The following is an 11,200-nucleotide window of genomic DNA, read 5'->3' on the forward strand; positions in this document are numbered from 1 at the left end:
AATGGGATAATTGGAACAGCATATAATATCGAGAATGTTAAATACACAAGTCAGCTGAGCAGGCAGAGTTTATGGCAAGGTCTGATTAAAACGAAGTTTCCGATAATCAAAGTTTTAATGGCAGAGACTCATTTGAATTTCTGCTGTAGAAAAAGGAGATTAGATACCGTGTGCACAGAATATCTTGTGATATTTTCCATTCTTCCCCACTCCAGTTGGGTCACATAAATGCTTTTTTATATATTGATTTCTTAAAAATGAATCTTTCCCCAAGCTAGCCAGAACAGGACTTGCCGCCGATGTGTTTATCAGATTCCACTGCAAATGCAGCTAAGAGGAAAAGTCTGCCTGTCGTCTAAGTAATTTGAAAATCAAAGCCAGCCCAGGCACACCAGAAGCCCAAAGCAGCCAAGAGATAGGCCAAGTTTATAAACTTCCATAATATGTTTATTGCAAAGATGACAATTACCCAATATCCCTGCCCTCCTGGGTCTTGGATCAGAATATTTCCACAAAGAGAAAGCTCTGTTTGACTCCATTTAACCAGTCAGCATTCCAGATGTCTGGAATATTCCAACACCGGGGTGGGGGTGGGGGGGAAAGACAACGAAACTGCATCTGGCGTGGTGGTCTGTTCCTCTCCCTTCTCTCCCTAATGGTCGGATGGCATAGGAAGGGTCATTGTATTCAGAGAAATGGCCACCACCAGCCACAAGCAGCCCTTTCTGTTCACCTCTGGAAACCTGACACGTCACATCAGAGACATGATTTCTTAATGAAATGGCTGGAGTGTACCTAATTTACACCAGGATAGAAAATGCTGGCGGAGCACAAAGGACACTTGTTTCTGCTATTGCAGGGAACACATGTGAACCACGTCACTCATGAATGACCCAGACCAGCGTTACGTAAAGTGTTAAAGATATTTACTGCGTGTGTCCATGCCTGACCATTCAGCCGTGCTTTTTGGAGCACAAACTTGTGGGAGTTAAATCATTTGTCTCAGACCCCTTCCTTAATGTGAATAAGAAAAGCAGGATTGTTCAATCGAAGCGTCGTTTGGATTTATCTTGCTCTCGTTCTTCGGGACACCTCTTGCAAACGTTAAACATCACGACACCCCATTAAGGGGAGGCCAAGGGCTCATTTCACACGTGGTAAGTCTGACCTGTGGGCTTTGCCTCTGTGACACCTTCTAGCCAACAGAAGCTCTCTTCCATCTGCACCCTGTCCACAAACTGGGTTTGAACCACATTGGTGAACTTAACCCAGGCTTGGGTATGATGTCGCCAAAAATGGCAGGGTTGCTTCTGAATATGCCCAAACTCAGTGGCTTACAACGAGAAGCATTTCTTTTCCTCACTCACGGACCTTCAGGTCTGTGGGGGTGTAATGGATTGAATTGGGTCTCTGCAAAAAAGAGAGGGATTCCTCAAAGTCTGGAGCCTTTGTCCTTTGTTCAACACTGGGCAAAGAGATTTTGGTCATGAGCAGCTGCAGAAAAAGTGAGGTGGGAAAGAACTTTCTTCACTGTTTCCTATGCCAGAAGTCTCCAAAGTGGGGGAACCTTAAGTGATACGCAAGACCATTCTTTGAGGGACAGGAAGAAAATACTGGAACTTCAGAACTTCCATTTATATCACTGTGGTAGATTGGATTATTGGTCCAGATTCTTGGTTCACCTGTGAAAGGATTAATGCCCTTTGCCTTGCAACTTTGCAGAGCCTCCCACTATGGGTGTTGTAGTTGGTCTTGACCATTGGCCTTAGTTCAGCCAATAGACTATTAGGAGACGTGACTTGTGAGCAAGCACCAGAAGTGTGCTGCATGATTTGGTTTGCCTTCTTGAGCTCCTACCATCACCAAGTGGAGACCACATCCTGGGTAGCTGCGGTCACTTTGGCCTGAGCTCTGGACCTGAACAATTTCCGTATTCGTTCCCTAGGGCCAACGTAACAAATTACCTCAGACTGGGTGGCTTAAAACAACAGAAATTTATCCTCTCACAGTTCTGGAGACCAGAAGTCTGAAGACAGCAGGGTTGGCTCCTTCTGGAGGTTTTGAGGAAAAGTCTGTGCCATGCCTCTCTCCTAGCTTCTGGTAACTGCCAACCATCCTTGGAGTTCCTTGGCTTGGGGCTACGTGGTTTCAATCTCTGCCTCTGATTTCACGTGACCTTCTCCTCTGTGTTGCTCTGTCTCAAATCTCTCTCTTCCTTCTCTTATAATGACACTAGTCATTCGGCTTAGGGCCCACACTAAATCCACAATGATGTCATCTACAGAGTCCCTATTTCCAAATAAGGCCACATTCACAGGTACCAGGTGTTGGGACTCGGGGATATTATTTTGCAGAGACCCAATTCGATCTATTACACACCCCCACAGACCTGAAGGCCCAAGAATGAGGAAAATAAACGCTTCTCATTGTAAGCCACTGAATTTGGGAGTATTTGTTGCCTGGCATGATTGCTGCAATAGCTGACTGTGACGATTACCAATTGGCAATGTTCCTATGGACGTGTGCTATGCCTCATTGGGTTTGTATGTCAGTGACCAGAGTCCAGTGCGGCAACCAAGGAATCCTGAGGGAAGAGAGGGAGGCCCATAACTTGGAGGCCTTGATAGCCTCCCTGTGCCATGATTTTCCACTCTCAGTACATGGCCTTTTATGAGTGCCATATTGAGTGGATTTATGGATTATATTATCTAACCTTAACTAAACTAATCATCACAAATTGGACAAAGGTCTTAAAATGGCTCTTCTTAAGAAACCGTGGCTTGACAACAGTACCGCTCATATAAGCACAAGCCAGGAGGAAAATGGCAGAGCCAGCTGGTCTCCCGGTAAGAGAGATCTGCTGGCCACCAGATGAGGTAAAGGCAGTGATATAATCAGATTGGACAGAGAGTACAATTTCTAAAAATGCAAAAATGTGCAAGAAAACTATTTGCAATTTGTATTTTCAACATCTGTGGTTAACAATGGACCTTGCCCACAGAAATATGGCCTTAGGATATTATCAAAGAACATTGGCACACAAATGTGAGTCACAAATAAATAAGCAAATATACATATAGTAGGGGAGGGGGGCTAAAACTATTTCACTGATGGAGAATGTTGATGGGACTATTCATCAAAAGGGGGAAAGACCTGTCCCCTAGAAACAGAGTATGAGGAACCATTGGCTGTCCGGTGTTTTGTTGTGTATTGTTCTTTTCTAGAGCCTGGGAGAAAGAATGATGTCACAGAAAAAGTGAGGACTCACCTTGGTGCTTGGCCTAATGAGAACAATCCAGAGCCAGGGGCCGAAGCTGGCATCTGCAATGCTTTCTGCCCCTGACAGTTCTGGAACGTTCTGGAAGAGCAAATCTAGTTTCCCTGACACCAACTCAGACCCATCTAGTGTATGGAGACAATGAAATGTACCCCACTGTAAGTCAGGAACTCTGTTCTATAAAATTGGTTTGCTTTTTGTCCCTTCCATTTGACAATTCTTGGTCTGGGTGTGAGTTACTGAATATCCACAGTTTATGCCCAAGTCTAATGACACAAAAGTGTCAAATAATCCCGACCACTTCCTCCTCTCCAGAAGAAAGTTTCCTCCCTGAACCCCCTGGATTAAGATCAATTCTATGTCCCCTACAATGCAAGCCCCATTTTGTCTTAAAGTATCGTTACTTAATAGTTGAGTATGTGCATATCCTAGCTCCAGCATATGGGCCAGGACTCAGGGATGGGGCCACAGTGGCTTATATTCCTTTGAGAGTAGAGCCTGTGCAGTTATTTAGGGAACAGGGGTGCATGAATGTGTTCCTTGTCTCTAGGTTTCTCCTGGGGCTGATACAAGTCTAATGGGATTGTGTGGTTCACAGGTGGAGGAGAGAACACCAGTTGGCCTTGAGGTCTCCATCCTAAATAATTCTCCTCAGATTTATTGGAGGCCACCTATACCCAGGCATTGTTGTCAAGAAACTGAGGAAGAAAGGACAAAGTCCACTGAGGATTATGGAGGAAAGGAAGTCTTTATATAGGAATAAGACCTCACCCAATTGTGGGCAGGCTGGGAAAGGAAGGGTCAGAAAGGAAGTTGGTGGATCAAAGAAAGATCTCTTGCCAGCCCTCCTGAAGCCAGGCCCATCCAGCTACCAGAGCAAGGCCATGTAAGGAAGCTTGTGGAGAAGTCCATGGAGACTGTGTGTCTACGGCCTGGAGTGGCAATGGGCCGGCAGGACAAGCAGTCAGGAAGAAGAGTTCAACCCAGAGCAGGCAAGAGTAAGGACAAGCTGGTACCCGCCAGCATCTTCTGTCTTCAACCACATGTGTCCATGATATCCTTTAGAGAGGAGACCTTCAAAGCTGCTTCTTCTCCACCTTCCAGCCATTGGACAAATTTCTCTTCTGACCAGTTCTAATCTGAAACCATAAGAGACAGAGAATTCTAGGAAATGCAGCTGCAGCTTAGCCAGAGTGACACACCTAGACCAGGAATTTTCAAATGGAAGGGACAAAAAGCAAACCAATTTTATAGAACAGAGTTTCTGACTTACAGTGGGGTATATTTCATTGTGTGTGAGACACACAGGGGCTGAGATTTGAACCTATGACCACAGTGGCTGCAACCACTGTTTTGTAGGGCTAGTTTGGAAGTGAAGACAGCTGCTAGTCCCCATACGTTTCTCTGTCCCTGTCTTGGCAGTGGGACTTGGCTTTGTGAGAAGATGTTACCTTTACAGGGTGACATCTTCCAAACCTCACCTGCAGATCAAACCAAACACTGTCCTCTTGACCAGTTTATCACTTGAAAACGCTGATTTTGGCCTGAGAGACTCAAAGAGATAAGAAAACAGCCAAGCTTTTATGGCAGATGGGGTTTTCCAAAGAGGGCCACCACAATCCCTCCCATCCCATGTGCTCTTCTTACAAGGTGACAATGACACTCCCCCCATCCAGTGTGGAAACTGTGTACCCTCCCCTTGAACCTGGGCAGGCCTTGGTGGCCACCTCAACCAACAGACTATGGCAGAAGTGAAGTTGCTTGACTTCCAAGCTCAGTCATAAAAATGCCACACATCTCTGCCTGTGGGACAGTCACTCTTAGAACCCAGCTGCCATGCTGTGAGGAAGCTCAAACCACCTGGCACAGGCACAGAGAGAGACTCCCATTGATACCCCAAGCTCAGGTCCCAGTGGACAGCCAGTGTCAGCACCAAACTTGTGAGCGGGTAAGCTTTCAGATGCTCCAGGCAGCATCTCAAGTTGTCCCCAGGCTTCAAGCCACACCAGGCTGACCCTGCTTTGCACAGTTCAGAGACAAGCCGTCCCCACTGAGCCTTGTACAAACTGCAGATCCATGAGCAAAAATAAATGATCATTGTTGTTCAGGGCCACTAATTTAGGGGTGGTTTATGATGCCACAATATGTAACTGGAGCAGTGGCATTCAGAACAAATGCACCCAGGAGAGACCACCTGGGAAGAAGCGGAGCCAGTCCATCTACAGGTGTTGCCTGCTGTGGGGGTGATTGCTGTGATTTCGCACAATCAAATTGAGCCAAACCTCTGGCCCCAATGCATTGAAGCAGCCTGCAAGATGAGCGTTTCTGCAAAGATCACACCCACTTTTATGATTTCTGTTCATTAGGCAGCTCTGAAAGTCTTCCAAAGGAGGTTTTTTTTATTATTATTATTAATGTTGATCAAGCTCCGGACAGAGTTTAAAGAGGGCATATGTGCAGAAAGAAAAAAAAAGGAATCGGGTGGTTGAGCTGGAGGCTAGAATAATTAAAGGTTAAACTCCAGGTTTGCATTTGGTATTTATAGAATTTTCCATGCTTGGCGTGAGGGTTTTAAAACCAGGCTGAGCAGGGAAGCTCCTTTCAGCTCTTAAAGTAGGGAAAGGATTTTAACACAAGGAATCCAACCTGCCTCTTTCAAAGTTTTAAAAGGCAGCATAATTAAAGCCGCTTTGTTGCTTCCAGTGATACCCCGTAAAGGTAAACGGGGCTCGTGAAGGCAACAAAGCCAAACAAAGAGCCTTCTTTGCATCCCAGGCACCTAGGGCTGTCAGCAGGGTGGTCTCTGGGTCCTGTAAAGCTATTTTATGCCTCTGTCAATCCCTGTTATCTGAAGGGGCAAGAGTGTTGCTTATAGCATTTGACACCAACCAAGGCATATATGGGAGATCAGTGTTCCAGGCACGAAGGAGGCAGCAGAAGGCTGTGCTCACTGAGACCGAATGTGAACACGTTTGAATTAGCTTCTGCTTTTCTTTAATTTTTTCTTTCCTCTTTTTTTTTTTATTTTATTTTTAACCCCTATTTTCAGTACTGAACTTCAGAGAAACTACTCTCTCTGTCTTTCAGCTTTTATCTGGTTTTAGGATGCAGTCATTTCCTTTTACTTTCTTGAAGTTTTGATACAGGGAGTCATAGAAGGATGTCCAGGTATTGGCTCAAACTGCTTCTCCCAAGGGAGAGTTTTCCAAATGCGCCCTCCTTCGAACATTCCAAAGACTCTGAATGTGAAAGCTTGTAAGAACTTGCCTAAACTGGCCCTGCCTTTCTTTCTGAAAATCCAGTTTCTTAGATCAACTACCATGCAGCTATTGAAAAGGATGATTATAAAGACCATGTGACAACGTGGAGAAGGCAGGTGTGACATGATGTTAAAGGAAATATCAGAACTCCAAACCGTGCCTGAGGATCAGTGACAACTATGTGAGAAGTGGAGTAGGAGAAAATCGAAAGGGAATTTGAAAAGATGAAAACTGTTTAAATCATTAGGATAATAGGACTATTGGAGAATGCTTTATTTCATTTTTATTTCTGAAAAAAATGCAGAAATACATTGTGTGCGATGTATTTTTGCATGTTTATGAAAAAACTGTTGGGTAGAGATTCTATTATAAAAAACAGACTGTTAATCAACTTTAATAAGGCCTCTTTTTTCTTAAGACTTGTGGGTTAAGACTGCACCTAGAGGAAAACCATAAGGGAAGAAAAATTGAGGACTGATATAAGTTGGCACTTATCACGTTTTAAATATACATATTAGCAATAAAGAATGCTGCAAAAGTGTCCCCAGCATGATGCTGGGACCTGCAGTAGGTACAGAAGATGCATAGGATGTGACCCTTGCCCTCCAGGAGTCAACAGCGTAGGATTAAGCTATGCAAAGCTGACTATGAGTACAGGAGAAGGTTGGAGAACAGAGATAAGCCACAGCTTTCAGGTAAGGCTGCCTAAAGGGGATGGGTCATCTCAGCTGAACTGGTGAATGCATCACTGGTGACGCTTTCCTTACACCTAGTGACTTTGGTCAGGGGAAAGGAAAGGAGAACAGACATGAGAGCTGGGGGAACTGAGTGAAACACGGGTAAGGCAGGCCTCGAACGCTTTCCTTGAGAGGGATTGACACTTCAGGGAGTAAGCAATGGGGAGCCACGGATGGTTCCTGATTGAGGGATAAGAGCCATATTTCTGGAAGGTTACTCTGACAAAATGATAGGAGGCCCTAGATCCCTTTCTTCTTTTGCCCAGGGGCCCAGAGACAAAATACAGCCAGAACCCTCAACCCTGACATGGATTAGAGTAGCAGCAGGAGGAGACAACTTTGGAAACACCTCTCTCCCACTGATGGTTTACAGCTCTTTATCCTGAAAGGCAACACCTTTAGAGAATCATAGTAATCTGGTTAAAGTTGAAAGACTGAAAATAATCACCCAAAAATATGCTCAACATCGTTAGCCATTAGGGAAATGCAAATCAAAATCACAATGAGATGGCACTTCACATGCATTAGGGTGACTATTATTTTTTTAAAAAGGAAAACTAATAAGGATTGGAGAGGATGTGGAGAAATTGGAGCCTTCACATATTGCTGATGGGGACATGAAATGGTGCAGCTCCTGTGGAAAACGGTTTAGTTGTTCTTCAAAAATTAAACATATAGCTCTTTCCCTGCCATCAATGGGTGGTAGAAGCAGAGGCTGGAGTTCATCCAAGATTTGACTCCACCCATAATCTACTGCAATGGCTGAAGAAGGCATAGCTGCTGCAGATGCGATGGGCATTTACACTGCTTTATAAGAGGCACTGAAAACCGTTCTTATCCACGATAGTTAAGCATGTGGAATACACAAAGCTGCCAATGTCCTTTGTGTGCTTTCATCCAACTGTGATAAGACTCTATATGTTAAGTTGGTGGAGGTCCTTTATGTTGAGCACCATATCAACCTAATTAAGGCTGATGATGAGAAAAACTAGGGGAATGGTTAAGCCTCTATAAAATTGGCAGAAAGGGAAAACACTGTATAGTGATTGGCTGCAGTTGTGTGGTTGTTAAGGAATATGGCAAAGAATCTCAGGCCAAGGATGTCATTGAAGAATATTTCAAAAGCAAAGATAAACTTGTTTATTGACTATACACAAACTCAAAAAATAGAAAAGGTGACTACAGAATTACCATATGATCCAGCAGCCCCATTACTAGGTATATATCCAAAAGAACTGAAAACAGGGACTTGAACAGATATTTACACACCAATGTTCATAGCAGCATTATTCATAAAAACCAAAAGGAGAAAACAACCCAAGTGTCCATCAACAGATGAATGTATAAATAAAATGTGGTATATACAAACAACAAAATATCATTCAGCCATAAAATGGAATGAAATTCTGATACATGTGACAATATGGATGAACCTTGAGGACATCACCTTGAGTAAAATAAGCCAGACACAAAAGGACATGTATTGTATGATTCCACTTATATGAATCATCCATAATACCAAATTCATAGAGAGATAAAGTAGATTAGAGATTACCAGGGGCCAGGAAGAGGGAACAATGGGAAGTTATTGCTTTATGGGTACTGAGTTTCTGTTTGGAGTACTAAAAAAGTCTGGCCAATATATGGTGGTGAGAGTGGCAAAACAGTGTAAATGTAATTAATGCCACTGAATTACATACTTACAAATGGCTAAAATGTCATATTTTATGTTATCTATATGCTACCACAATATATAGATTGATATAGATAGACAGATAGATAGAGATGATCATAATTAAACATAGATAGGGGATTGAACACATAATTTACCTCTGCTTCATTACAAAACTTCATTAAAATTATTAAAGGGATTTTTAAAGGCACTTACCTGGAAGTATAAAGAGCAGGATGGGACAAAATAGTTACAGAGGTGTGGAAGCTAGAAAGCAGAGGCTATCTGATGACAAACTTAGAGGCGTGAGAAGCTGGATCTTCAACTGGCAGTGGGAGAAATTGAAAAGCTACCTGAATGGCATCACAGAACCTCAAAGACTTAGAAGTAGCAATACCAGATGCTCTGGAAGCGAAGGTGAAATTGGGCCTAAAAACAGGAAGATCAATTGCAAGTCCATTTATGAAGCACTCAAATCTTCAGATGTCTTTTCCTACCTTCTACTTCTCGGTAACTGTCCTGCTTCTCCTCAGGCAGAAGACTAGAGGTTTATTATCTGCAAATGGTTTTAAAAATGGTCTTTGGCAAGAGATGCCAGGCATAGCTGAAGGTGAGATGCCCCACTGCAAACAAGGAGATTAGGTGTAAGTTTACGTACTGAATATTGTATGCCTAATCAAGCTCTCTTCCCCCACTCAACTCCTAGAAACTTGACATTGAAGCCTTTAGTTGCTAAGAAGAAGAATGAATTCAGGCATCAGAGATTTCTCAATGAAAAGGTCTAACTAGATCATTGTAGAACAGTGGTTCTGAAACTTGAGCTTGCATTAGGGCTCATGTTAAAGTGGGCATGTTAAAGAGGGCATGTTAAAGTGCAGATGGTGGTGCTCCATCCTCAGTGCGAGATTCAGGGGATTTGTGGTGGGCCTTGAGAATTTGCATTTCTAATAAGCTCCTGGGTGATACTGATGCTGGCTGACTCAGGGACCATACTTTGAGAAACTCTGCTCCGGAGTAGAGTCTGTAATTGACAAGCCTTAGCCATATGCACAAAACTTTTCATCAGCTTTTTGGTGCCCTGTTCTAAATGATAACTGGTGATCATCAGACATAAAAGGAAAACCTCTAATATAAATGACGAAGAACAAAAACAGATGAAGCAACTAGAAGGAAACAGAGACTATGTCGAGAAATGTAAACTTCACACACACGCACAAACACACATACACACACAATTATAAATAATCTCCCAGAAGAGACATTATTTTAATAGTATTAAAAAAAAAACACTTAAGCAATAAAAAGAAACTTTCAGAGAATAAAAATTGAACTATTGGATATTGCAAATATGACAGCAGAAATGAAAACTTGAGTGGATGGATTGGAATACGAAGGAAGGAAAATTTCCCAGAAAATAGAGAAAAGAAAAAGTAATGAGAAATAGAAAAGTGTTTTTAACCGATTAGTTCACAAGTCCAAATAAAAGAAGTTTTAGAAAAAAAGAAATAGAAGAGAAAACATCAAAAGATAATTCAAACTTCCAAGAAGATGGCCAACTAGATTAGCTCAAGATTAGCCCTGCTCCACGGAAAAGTTAGAGAAGGGACAGGAGGACAACTGAGGCGGCAATTCGGGAGTGCAGCTCACCTGGGAGAGCCTTCTGCACCACATGCGGCAGCCCTGGTTGCAGACATCAAGGAACTGAGGGGCAGAAAGCTGGGGACTGGCACAGAGGTGTAGAGCCACAGAGCCCGCAGGAATGTATGGATGGGAGCACAAGACAAGGAAGTAAGCCAGGCCACGTTCCTTGGATGCTCTACCCTCACCAGTGTAGCCCCATGACCAGCAACTCACCCCACAACCCATGCAACTGAGCCCCGTCATCTGCTCCCATTCCCCATGCTTCAGGCACCCCCACCCCACCAGCCCCCAGTGCACATACCTATCCCATAACCCCACCCCAAGTGCAGCCCAACCCACCCCTCCTACACCTCTCCCAAGCACTACCTCCCTCTCCGTGTTCCCAGCAGGCTGTTGCCAGCGCATGAATGTTGGGGGCACTAACATCCATACCTAGGCTACCCCCAACCCCCGCCCATAGTGTCGCACAGCCTCAACCCTCCCTCACTGAGTTTAGTGCATCAGTTTACGGCACTCTCAAACCCACGCATGCACATGGGCCCCCAATCACATCATTCAGCTCTGGAAACCACACTTTACAGCTATCCTAGAACTGCGCATGTGCATAGCCCTC

General features: G+C 43.8%; 1 pseudogene; it reads left to right on the forward strand.

Moving 5' to 3' along the window:
• The first annotated feature begins 8,032 nt into the window (after nucleotides 1-8,032).
• LOC143672088 (small ribosomal subunit protein eS12 pseudogene) lies at nucleotides 8,033-8,421 on the forward strand (annotated as a pseudogene).
• The last annotated feature ends 2,779 nt before the right edge of the window (nucleotides 8,422-11,200 follow it).

This window comes from Tamandua tetradactyla, chromosome X (genome assembly GCF_023851605.1).
Source record: "Tamandua tetradactyla isolate mTamTet1 chromosome X, mTamTet1.pri, whole genome shotgun sequence".
Classification (NCBI taxonomy): Eukaryota; Metazoa; Chordata; class Mammalia; order Pilosa; family Myrmecophagidae; genus Tamandua; species Tamandua tetradactyla.